Raw genomic sequence first — 10,725 nt, 5'->3', positions numbered from 1 at the left:
CATTGTCGTAATTGTCTTTACTTTTAGTTAGCATATAGCTTAAATACTTCAAGTTTACGTGTGATCTGATTCGTCGAACAATCGAAAAATAAACGGCAATTAGTTGACTATTAAACAATCATTTGTGGCAGCCCTAATGGGAAGTTGGGGAGGGCTTACTCTTATTCAAATGAGGAAATAAGAAAAAGTTTAAAAATGTGCCCTAAATGTAAAGTGATTCGTTTGTCTGGTTCTTATTTGAGAAAACTTGGATATTGTAAAGGCTAATCCCTTAAACCTAAAGCCAAACAATCCCTTCTCATATACGTCTCCTGCTCGGCTGAAAGCCTGGCTGCAGTGAACTCAACTGGCAGCTTCGCTAGGCTTTAATGACACATAATATCTTATGAACTGATAGGGTCTTCTAGCTCTCTCTCTCTAATTGTGCCAAATGAATGTGTCAAACCTGCTTAAATCTGGGGAAACTGTTTATACAGGGTATTAAATTTTAAATCCGGTGATCATGATGACTGTTAATCCAAAAAATCATTTATTTTATGTAAATTAAATATAGTATCTGTCTATTGTGTGTCACTGATTGTGGATGATGTTTGGAATGAGCGACGCTCCAATACTAAAATCCTGTACCTGACTAATAGAGCATCATATTTAACATAGCTGCAATTTCTGAAACACAATTTATCCTTGGCTTTGAACAAATCTTATTAGGGTTTTAAGATTGCTTGGCTGCAAAACATGAATTTATTTATTGGTTGATGTTTGCTGATTCTTTATTTGCCACGTTGCAGTTGCAAATTTTGTTTCACCAACAAATGTTCAAATGTTTTTTCTGACACTAGTCACAACTTTTTACTCCTTTAGCTGCATCCTATAAATACTTTTTCACAAATAGGTCATTTTCAGTCTTCTTAATTATCAAAAATTCAAATCTTGGCTTGAAAATATATATTTTTACATTAAAAGTGCTGCGCCCATCCACAGTTTAGAAAAATATCTACTAGAAACCAAACCGATTTTTATGATGGTTTTTTTTAATTTGTTTGTTGTTTTATGCTTTTAATCTACTTTTTTTTTTGGTATAATTACCCTTAATAGTTGTTCCTCTGCTCAACCTTATACACTGTTTTCTAACAAATAGACTTATGAAAGGCTGAAACAATGGCACTCAGGGGAAAAAGCACAGGTTGATGCTAAACTCTGACGTAATTCTGCCTGTTCGCACTCGTGTTTGGGCGTATCTCTCATTTGATCTTAAATGTTCTTCCTTGTTGATTGGTTCATTTGTTTAACTAAAGGGAAAACAAACACATGAAGAATAGCTAACAAAGCATGTAGAGACTTCCGCTTAAGAAAAACCTGAAAAACCTAAAATAAAAATGAATGTCTACTGATGGTGAATGTAGCACTCTTTTAAAAAAAATCAGTTTTCCAGCAACAGTTGTGTTGCTTGCTGTGTCTTTTGCCAAAATGCTATGTTATTGTGTTCTCAGCAGCTGCGTTCTCACTTCACTGAAGGAGCACAGCTCTCTTGCAAATGCTGTTCTATTTGTGGGTCTGAGGCGCTCCTTTGTAATGACATTTTTCTTTTCAAAAAGTGTTCTGCATTGGAACAACCTGTACAGGGCCAGCCTGAATGTAAATGGTGGCCTTTCAGACAGATGTATATAAAAAATAAAAAAAAAAATCATATAAAAAACTTTCTCTATTATTTACAGGAAGGACAGCACTTGTGAACTGTTAGTAATGATGCTGACTTGTGTCAACGGGAAATTAAGTGGACATTCGGGGTTGTGGATTTGGAGCTTTACTACAACAGCTTGAAGGCAAAAGGATGCCCCGCCCCTATTGTGAAAGTTACCAGACTGAAAGCGATTTACGTCTGGTTCTGTCAGCGCTACAGCCAAGGGGCCAACGTCATTGAACTCTCAACACTTTACTTTAGAAGTCATAGCGGGTTGGGTCAGTGAAAATGACGTGGGAAATGTCAGTTGACTTGAACCTCATCATTCAGGCCTGGTCACTCCCTCTGGTGCTCCCAGTAAAAGGAGAAGAGAAAAAATTGCAGAAAATAAAACAAGTGTTTCCTGGCAAACGAGTGGATTTGCAGCGGTCAGTGCTCGTTACTTATCAGGTGCTTTTGTGCTTACTCACCCATAGCATTGCTTTTTTCTCACCTAGGGCAAATAGACACCACACATTTTGTTCTTGTCATCTTTCCATTTGGTAAAAGACACTTTAATAAAGAAAAAAAAAGTGTCTCTGTGGAGTCGGCCAGCAGATCCAGCTCTGCTGGAGGGTGGGAAACAGGGTGGATGGATAAAGTCAGTGATCCCTGCTGGAAGAGAGAGGTGTGTGTGTGTGTGTGTGTGTGTGTGTGAAATGAGGCCATGGAGAACTGTATGTGGCAACACCAAAAGTGAATTTGGAGGCCATGTAGTTGTGTTTGAGCTTTGCTTTAGAGAAGGCTGTCATTCCCACATATATTTTTCTGTTAACCCCTGGTGCTTTCAAAGCCCTCTTGAAAAAGTTTTCTGTTCAATCCGTCAACCTGCTACTTGAAGTTCAATTTTTAATTCAAACTTTTTTTTTTTTTAATTAGAAAGCCGTAATACTGTTTAAATCTCCACCGACTTTTAGCAAAGTCCAGATGTCTCTGTTAGATAGTGACATCAAAAAAACAAGATCTCCGATTTTTTTTTCTTTTTCTGCTCTTTTTCTTTTTATGCTCTTCCAGAATATATCACAGCGATTGTTTGCAAGTGAAGAAAAATGGAGGTGACAGGCAACCAACTAAGCTTTGATGGCAATACTCAGTGCTCCTTTTGCACTCTTGTCTGTGTGTGTGTCTCGTGTGGGTGTATGGGTGTGTATCTGTGCATGCATATGAGTCTCAGGAGACTCCTTGCAGCAGCTACTTCTCTGGGAGCACAGGAAAAACGGGGGCGGCATGCATGTACTTGTTCTCTCTTTCCCCAGATAGGAAAACCTCTACAGGTCTACAGTTGACACTCGTGCACGCACACACACAGATATGCCGCACCTTGTTGCAACGGCAGTTACAAGTGTGGAGATTTGTGAGCACATATATGTGCAGTAAGTAGGTCATGCATCCAGAGTAAGAAAATAATAAATTCACATTCAACTTAAGTCTCCCAAAATGAGACGGTAGTCTTTTCTCACAATGAAAAATGTTTTTCAATTACCACACAGAGAGAGCTGCACGACTCACAGCTCCTGTTGTTTCCGTGCAGACTCATCGACTCTCCGGTGTGTGTTTGAGTGGTTAAGGTGTCGTGTTATATGTTCCATTAAATGCATTTGCTGTACTGGCCAGCAGAGCTTGTTTTGGGTTGCAGCTACGGGCCCACTGAGGGTTGAGTGTGTAGAGAACATGAAGTTCCCCTCGCACCCAGAACGAACTGAGCAGAGAGAAGGCTACATCATATTTCAAATCAATTGAAATAATGCAACAAAGATGTAGACCTAGGCTTACTAAAGTTTAGTTATGTGTGGAAGATTAGAGACTGAGAACATTGTGATCAAATGAGGTGAAATCCAAAGTTATGGGAAATGTTCAGCAGGTAAGGATGTTCAAAAAATGGTTCGATCAACCTTAAATTCAGTGTTTAAAAAGTCTTAAAATCAAGAAAGTTTACCAAAAAAAGTATTTTGCTGAGAATGCAGTACTGCAGCAGGGATAACTAGTTTTATTTAGTCTTTTTAGTTTAGCAATCAACTATTGTTCATATTTTATGATCGACCTTCTGCGTCTGTCCCAGAAGCCCCCCTGGTATAAACGTGCCCTAAAAAAGGAACCCAATGCCTTTCTGCTTTGGCACTCTGCAACAAGGGTTAGATTGGGGTGTTAAATCAGCAAATGATGTCCAAATGAAGTTGTGGCAGCTGTTTGCTCAGGGGGTTTGTCAAGAGCAAAGACCAGATTTTACACACTCGGGCGTTAGTGGCAGCAGTTTAGCATGGTGTCAAATAGAGAACCCACTTGGAGAAGGTCCTTTTATGAGTTTTTTGGGGAAATATACCTGTGATTGTTCTAATTTTAACTGGTGCTTGGGTTTGAGGGGTGATAAAAAACAATTTTAAGTTGGATGAAAGTTTGTAGTCAACAAAAGCCCACACTTTACAATCACGGCCCTTAAACTTTACACCTCTGGACAGTTAAGGCTTGCTTCCACTGAGTGGTTTGTTTCCAGTGCATGCGCGGTGTAGACCGCTAGCATGTCATTGCATCATCGTAGTGCCAAAACAATGGAGGTTCTCCAGCAGCTGGTCTTTCTATTTCATTACTTCTGGTACATCGTGTATAACAGGAATTTAATGTTGTTTGAAAGAAGATTGCGGGCGGCTAAGAAAAATACAGCTGTAAAGAGGAAAACGTAAATGCTAGCTTAGTGCTATATTGCTGCCGGTACTGTTTAATTGATCCATTTAACCCAGGAAACGCTTAGAATACCAGACTAGACCAGATATACCAGACCAGACCGCTCAGTTGAAACAACGCTATTATTATCAGTTAGATCAGGGGTGGTCAAACTCTCTTACTTCTGGGCCTCAAAGGATTCTAAAACCTGACAGAATGGCCAGACCAGGAGCAGATTTATGGCGTATTTTGGTAATTCACTTCATAAAAGAAAAAAATAACATGGGATCTGGGCAAAAACATGCCTTAATCTTAATTGAAAGTGACTTTAAAGCAGAACATTTTGGAGTTTTTATTTCTAAATTGTGTTTTTTGTAATTTTCTGCAAAGGTGAATTTATTTATAGTGCGCCATCTGTGGGGAGACACCCGAACTACAGGGAAAATAAAATTTTATCACGGGTCATTAAAATTGTTTGTTCCAGTTGGGCAAGCCAGATTAAATAGTTGGGCAAATAATAGTTAAATAATTAAATAATTAAATTGCCCGCGGGCCGTAGTTTTGACACCCCTGAGTTAGATCACAGTAAGAGCAAATAACTTAAGACATCTGTCAGTTTTTGACTTCTTTTTTGTTTTATGTGACTTCACTACATGCAGAAGCTTGAAATGTCGTGGATTACGACTTTGAACTCTGCAGGAACAGATTTATGTGGGTACAGAACATTTTGACTCTTTTCAGGAAAAAAAAAAAACCTGGTGCAGCTTCAACAATGTTTTCCTTACATCACTTTTTTGTCCCCTTGAGTCCATTTTATTAAAAAAAAAAAAGATCACAGATGGTTACTGGCTCTCTTTGTTTGAGTTTTGCTTCCTTTGAGTAACTATAAATGTTTTTTTGAGTGAGTCACCGACTCTGCTGTGAGCCAGATCAGCTTGTTCTACTATGTTTTTGGGGAACACAAGAATTTCCCTCAGCTTTTATCTGTGCAGTCCTCTGTGTGTTCTTAGGTAGGCAAGTATAATTGAGACCTCAGTGTGCTAGACAGAGACTGAGTGAACAATATTCCAAAAAGTTTGACTTCACACTGAGGTGAGTGATCTAGAAAAAACAGGGTGGCATCTTGCTAATCTTTTTTGTCAACTAACACATGTAACATGAAATATTAAACTTGTTTAGCTACTTAATCTACAGCCATCTTTTTTCTATTGAATATTTCCTAATTTTTCTTCTGGTAGCGAAAATGTCATGCCAAATGTAGAGGCTGCAGGTCCCAACCCATTTCAGCTGGTGTCAGCTGGTTTAACACCTTAGTCACACTTAAAGGTCACCTCTCTGACAGATCCTCTCATACATATTCATCCTTGCATCTCTTTGAGACTTTTCAAAGCAAGAACGTAATCGTTCTTTTATCCCCTCATTTCTCCATCCCGTTAAGTGGAGGAAGCCAGCCCCTCGCTCACGTCCCCCTTCCATCTCAGCCACTCAGCCAGCTGACTCGTCCAAGTAGGCTGAGTTAGCACCCTTGGAGGATCATAAAGCCTTTCTTTGGCCTTCAGGAAAAAGCAAAGTGGAGCTGAAAGTGGGCTGCTGAGCTGGTTTGCAAAACGATCTACACTTAGTTGTCTTTTTGCCCTCGACGTTACTTTAGCACCAGCAAACTATCCTCTAATTAGAAAGTGATGCATTATGTATGAGCTTTTAATGGATTCGTAAGAATAAGTACATGTTCTTACCTCTGTTGGTGTTTGGGGGCTTGTGGGCTGATACTAACTCAGTCGGGCTGCAGAAGCCATGCATGCACTAATATCTACATGAGCATGCAGGCCTTCCGATGCACGGCTGCATCATCATGTCCGTACGCATGTGGTTCAAAGCTGTTGCACATCACCATCAGCGGCAGTATCTGCTGCTGCCCCGCTCATTAAAAGCACTCTTTACTCAAACCACAGGCAAGAACAGAGCAGTAGTGGATAATCTCATGAAAAATGTAGGGGAGCAGCAGTCTTATCTCTCGGGTCCTATGCTAGGGTGGTTTGTGTGCTGCTCTAGCCCTTTGATGTAGTCCATTGATCTCCCCCTTGCTGACATGTTCTCCCAAGCCCGTGGCTCCACCAGCCGTAGGGGTGATTAGCCTTATTAGTGTAATGGAGGGGAGTAAAGGGTTTTAGAGGTGGAAAGGATGCAAGAGAGAGGGAAGGAAGAGGAGGAGGGCTATTGTAGATGATAAAGTACAGGAGCATAAGATTCTTAACTGTGACCAAGCGTGAGCATCAGGGAGGAGTCCACCAACAGTAGCTGCTTTGTGATGGGGTTGGGTTAGGGTGCAGCACTGCAGTACTTTGTTTTACTGCATGCCTTACTGCAATGATTTACAACCCATGTCAGAGGAGTCAAACCACAGTAGAGTGGAGAGTTGATCTGTACAGGACACATATGCTAGAACAGCTAAGAGCTCTGTATGTGCTGCTTTTGCTGCCATTTAGAATGTCTTACTATCAGCATCAAGATATAAGAAAACATGGCACAACACCAAATGTGTTAAGCTATGTTCACACCAGCCTCGCCAATGCATATTTAACCGTCCAATTCCAATGAAAAGTCTATGTAAACGTAATCTTGCATAAATGTGCATATTTTTGGATTCTGCATTAAAAACTCTTGTGTTCATGCATAGCTAGGCACAATTTTACAACCGTTTTTGGACTCTGTAATAAACGTGAATACAAGTCAAAGTTTGACCAATCAGGGACTCTGATTTGGTAGTGACGTATGGATGATGTCCCTTTTTAATTCACAGAAGTGCTAACTGTTTAAAATCTGATCATGTTATTAATAAGTTTTCCAGATTCCTTGTATTTCTTGCAAGATAATCAAGTGTAAATTAAATATGTGAAAACAAACAACGTTAACAAATAAATAACTGCATTTTTGTATGGCTGGATTTATATGAAATATTTCATAAATCATAATAGAGTTACAAAAAATAAAGAAGCCTGGAGAAAGATTCATGAGATTTAGCGCAATATAGAGAGAAAATAGACTCACCCCTATTTGTGTCTGCGTAATTCTTTATTTATGCTTAACTTTGGATTTGTGTCCACGCAATTCCTGATTTGTGGACAACTTTGGATTTGTGTTTGCATAACTGCTAATTTGTGGACAACTTTAGATTATTTTGTGAATAATTCTTGATTTGTGCATAACTTTGGATTTGCTTGTGCGTAACTCCTTATTTGTGCCTAATTTCGGATTTTTAACTCATACATTTTTTTACCAACTTTGTGTACTTGCACTTGTGTATTCACATAAAAAATAAATATATCAATACAATGTATATTCATATTTATGGATGCACAATTTAAAATTAAAACAGCTTGATACCAACTACACACACAAATCTGTAAAATACGTATGTATCACTTGTTACACACACACAAAACTGCATTGATGCACAAATCTGATATGAGACTCTCACACATAAATCGGGGTGAGTCTATTTTCTCTCCATAGTAGACAAGTGCTAGTACACAGAAGCAAAAGAAGAAGAAGCCCCTCCCTGCTTGTCCAGTGTGAACACTATGAGTTTAACGCTGGTTCTTGAGTATTTGTCAAATACCTAGTGTGGATGCATCTTTACAGTACAACATAAATGTTGACCGATAGTCAAGTCTATCTTAACAGGCAGTGTTGAACCTGGTTATAAGAGATTGGGCACAATTACATATTTGGAAACTTTTGGAAGTTCTTGTCAATAGAAAATAATACCATTTCATTTCATTTAAACCGGCATAAAGTTTCTAAAAAAAATGTTCTCAACACTAGAGCCAAATTTGAACCACATTATCCCATTCTAAAAAGATGAGACTGAGGAATTCAATTCAATTCAATTTTATTTATATAGCCCAAAATCACAAAGAGATTTGCCTCATTGGGCTTCAAAATATAAACAATTGTTAAAAACTAAACAGACTACATAAACTGGTTATCCCTGCCCTTAGACCCTCCCTCACGGTAAGGAAAAACTCCTAAAATCCGTTCAGAAGTTCTACAACTAAAGTGAAAAGGTGCAGAATCAACTGAAAAAGAATTCCTCTCAGCAGACTCTGTTTGATATCTTCAAAAAGTTTCAACAAAATTGAAAGATTGCTCATCAAACTGACAAAGGCTGCCCAACCCTGGCCTTCCATCCTGCTTGTTTTCCAGCTTTCGGTGGCTTACTTGCTGCTGATTATCTGGATTAGGGGTTTGCAGGTTCTTGTTGGCTGAACATACCTAATCCAAGTGATTGACAGCAAGTGTGGAAGGGATGGCGACAAGAAGGGTGGTAGATCCAAAGCTACAGGGACATGGACAGCCTTCTGAACACTAATGTTAAAGGATTTCTGTGGAATTAATTAGTAAAAATAAAAAAAATAACATTGAGAGGAGTATAATAAAATCAGTCTGTAAAATTCTGGATTTAATTTCTCTTTGACCTTCAGAAAAAAAGGCAAAAAGAAAATTCTTATTTGTATTTTTATATTTTACGATCAAAGATTAGCAGAGTGATGACAAAACAGTTTTGGATCAGCATTATTTCATATTGTAAAGTAAGGGTTAAATCCTATTTTGAGTGTCACTGTAATATTGGCATGCATGTAAAAGTCGTTGATATGAAGTTGCACGGAGGAGATGGCAGTCATTACCTCTGGTTAATGTGCTAGAGTACATTGACATTCTAGACACTTTTCTCATTCTTTTCTCATCGATTGAAAGCAGGTCTGAAGGTGAGGAAGTCATTTCTCAGGATGGTAATGAGTGTTAAAACTCACCATGAGGAGGAACCCACTCGAAAGACCCATTAGAACATGTCAAGGCTCCGTTCTGAGAAACGGCAGTACTGCTTTCTTCTGCTGTTTTTCATTAGCACAGTCAATGCATTGACGATTAAAGCTGTAATGAAAGTTAGAAAAGGTGCTACTTTTGATTATTTCCCTCTATGGTGTATGACTTCCTCTTTCTTTTTTTCCATAATAAACAATTTGATTGCCTTACATGTCGAAAACTAAAGTCAATAAAGCTCAGCTGTTCCATAAAAAAGATGTGGTCAGCACTGTAATATCTTTTTTCTCTTCAAAAAATAAAGCAGCTAAACACCATTTTATCTGAGTGGTGGATCTGTATTTTTCTTTGTGCCAAAGCTTGTAGATAATGAATGTGCTTTGCTGCCATCTATTCTTCAGCCACCCAGCTGCTGCTAAATTCCATTAAAGTGCTTGGGTTAGTATGAGTAAGCTAAGTGGTTCAATGTCCATGATTTCTAGACGCTGCTCTATCACATAATGCAGGGGTTGCTACCGCAGTAACCACGAAAACAGTCATCTGTCCCTCTGTGCAGAAGTCAGGAAAGAGAAGATGTCACATTCAGCAGAATGATAAAGGAGGAGTTGTTTGCGGTTGTGCAAGTACGGGTGTAGTGATTCATTTTAACTATCTTGATTTGTGGTCGACAATACGATTCATAGTCAATATTGGTTAATTTTGAACAAAATGATTCCCTAACCTTAAACTTAATTCAGGACATCTTTAGCCAAAAATTCAACCAGTATGACTCAGAGATAAATACCTGGTACTGAACAGTGCAGGTGAAGTTTTCCAGATTTCTTGTATTTCTCGAAAGATAATCAAATGTGAATCAAATATGCCTACAAACTATCAAGCAAACAAGATTTTTTGTTTCAAAAAGTTCAGCCAACTTAGTTTTCCACTTCGAAATAATAGAAATGTTTTGTCTTTGCAAAAGTGTTTTGCAAAAGTGTTTTTACACAATACAGTGTAAACAATATTGCAATATTGTTTGGGCAGGTACATGTCCTAGTTATCTGAAAAAAAAAAAAACTTTTACAGAAGATATTTGCTCGTTTGGCCACAAATTCTGTTTATGGGGCACCTAGTGACCCACTATTTTGACAATTACAATTGTTAAATATTTATGATATCAATATTCATCCGATACTTACATTTCATGTAATGATAAATTAGGAAAAATATTCAAAGAATTGTCAAAACTACTTCAAAAACACTTTTATTGATAGCAGACAAAGGCAGACATTTCACCTTACTCCTATTCATAAGTTATAAGTTTTCTTTCTGTTACCGTGGCAGCAAATTATGAAATGAGCTTGAGTTCCTGATTAGAAGATAAAATGAAAACAACCTAAAAATGGGGTTTGACTATGTTTGAAAAAGATATGTTTTACAATTGAATTTTCATTAAACTAATTTGAGTTTTAATTGTTATGCTACAGTAGTTTAGTTTTATGTTTCAGATCCGTCAGTCTATTTCTCTATTTGTTGACTTACTG

At 38.1% G+C, this 10,725-nt stretch overlaps 1 protein-coding gene across 4 annotated transcripts in view; it reads left to right on the top strand.

Annotated features, from left to right (window-relative positions):
• Positions 1–10,725, top strand: part of LOC112145203 (membrane-associated guanylate kinase, WW and PDZ domain-containing protein 3) — a 146,040-nt gene that overhangs the window by 58,252 nt on the left and 77,063 nt on the right. The gene's annotated exons all lie outside the window — the stretch shown is intronic.

Source organism: Oryzias melastigma, linkage group LG5 (assembly GCF_002922805.2).
Source record: "Oryzias melastigma strain HK-1 linkage group LG5, ASM292280v2, whole genome shotgun sequence".
Classification (NCBI taxonomy): Eukaryota; Metazoa; Chordata; class Actinopteri; order Beloniformes; family Adrianichthyidae; genus Oryzias; species Oryzias melastigma.
The sequence above is the reverse complement of the archived record's forward strand: the minus strand, read 5'-3'. Positions and strand labels throughout refer to the sequence as shown.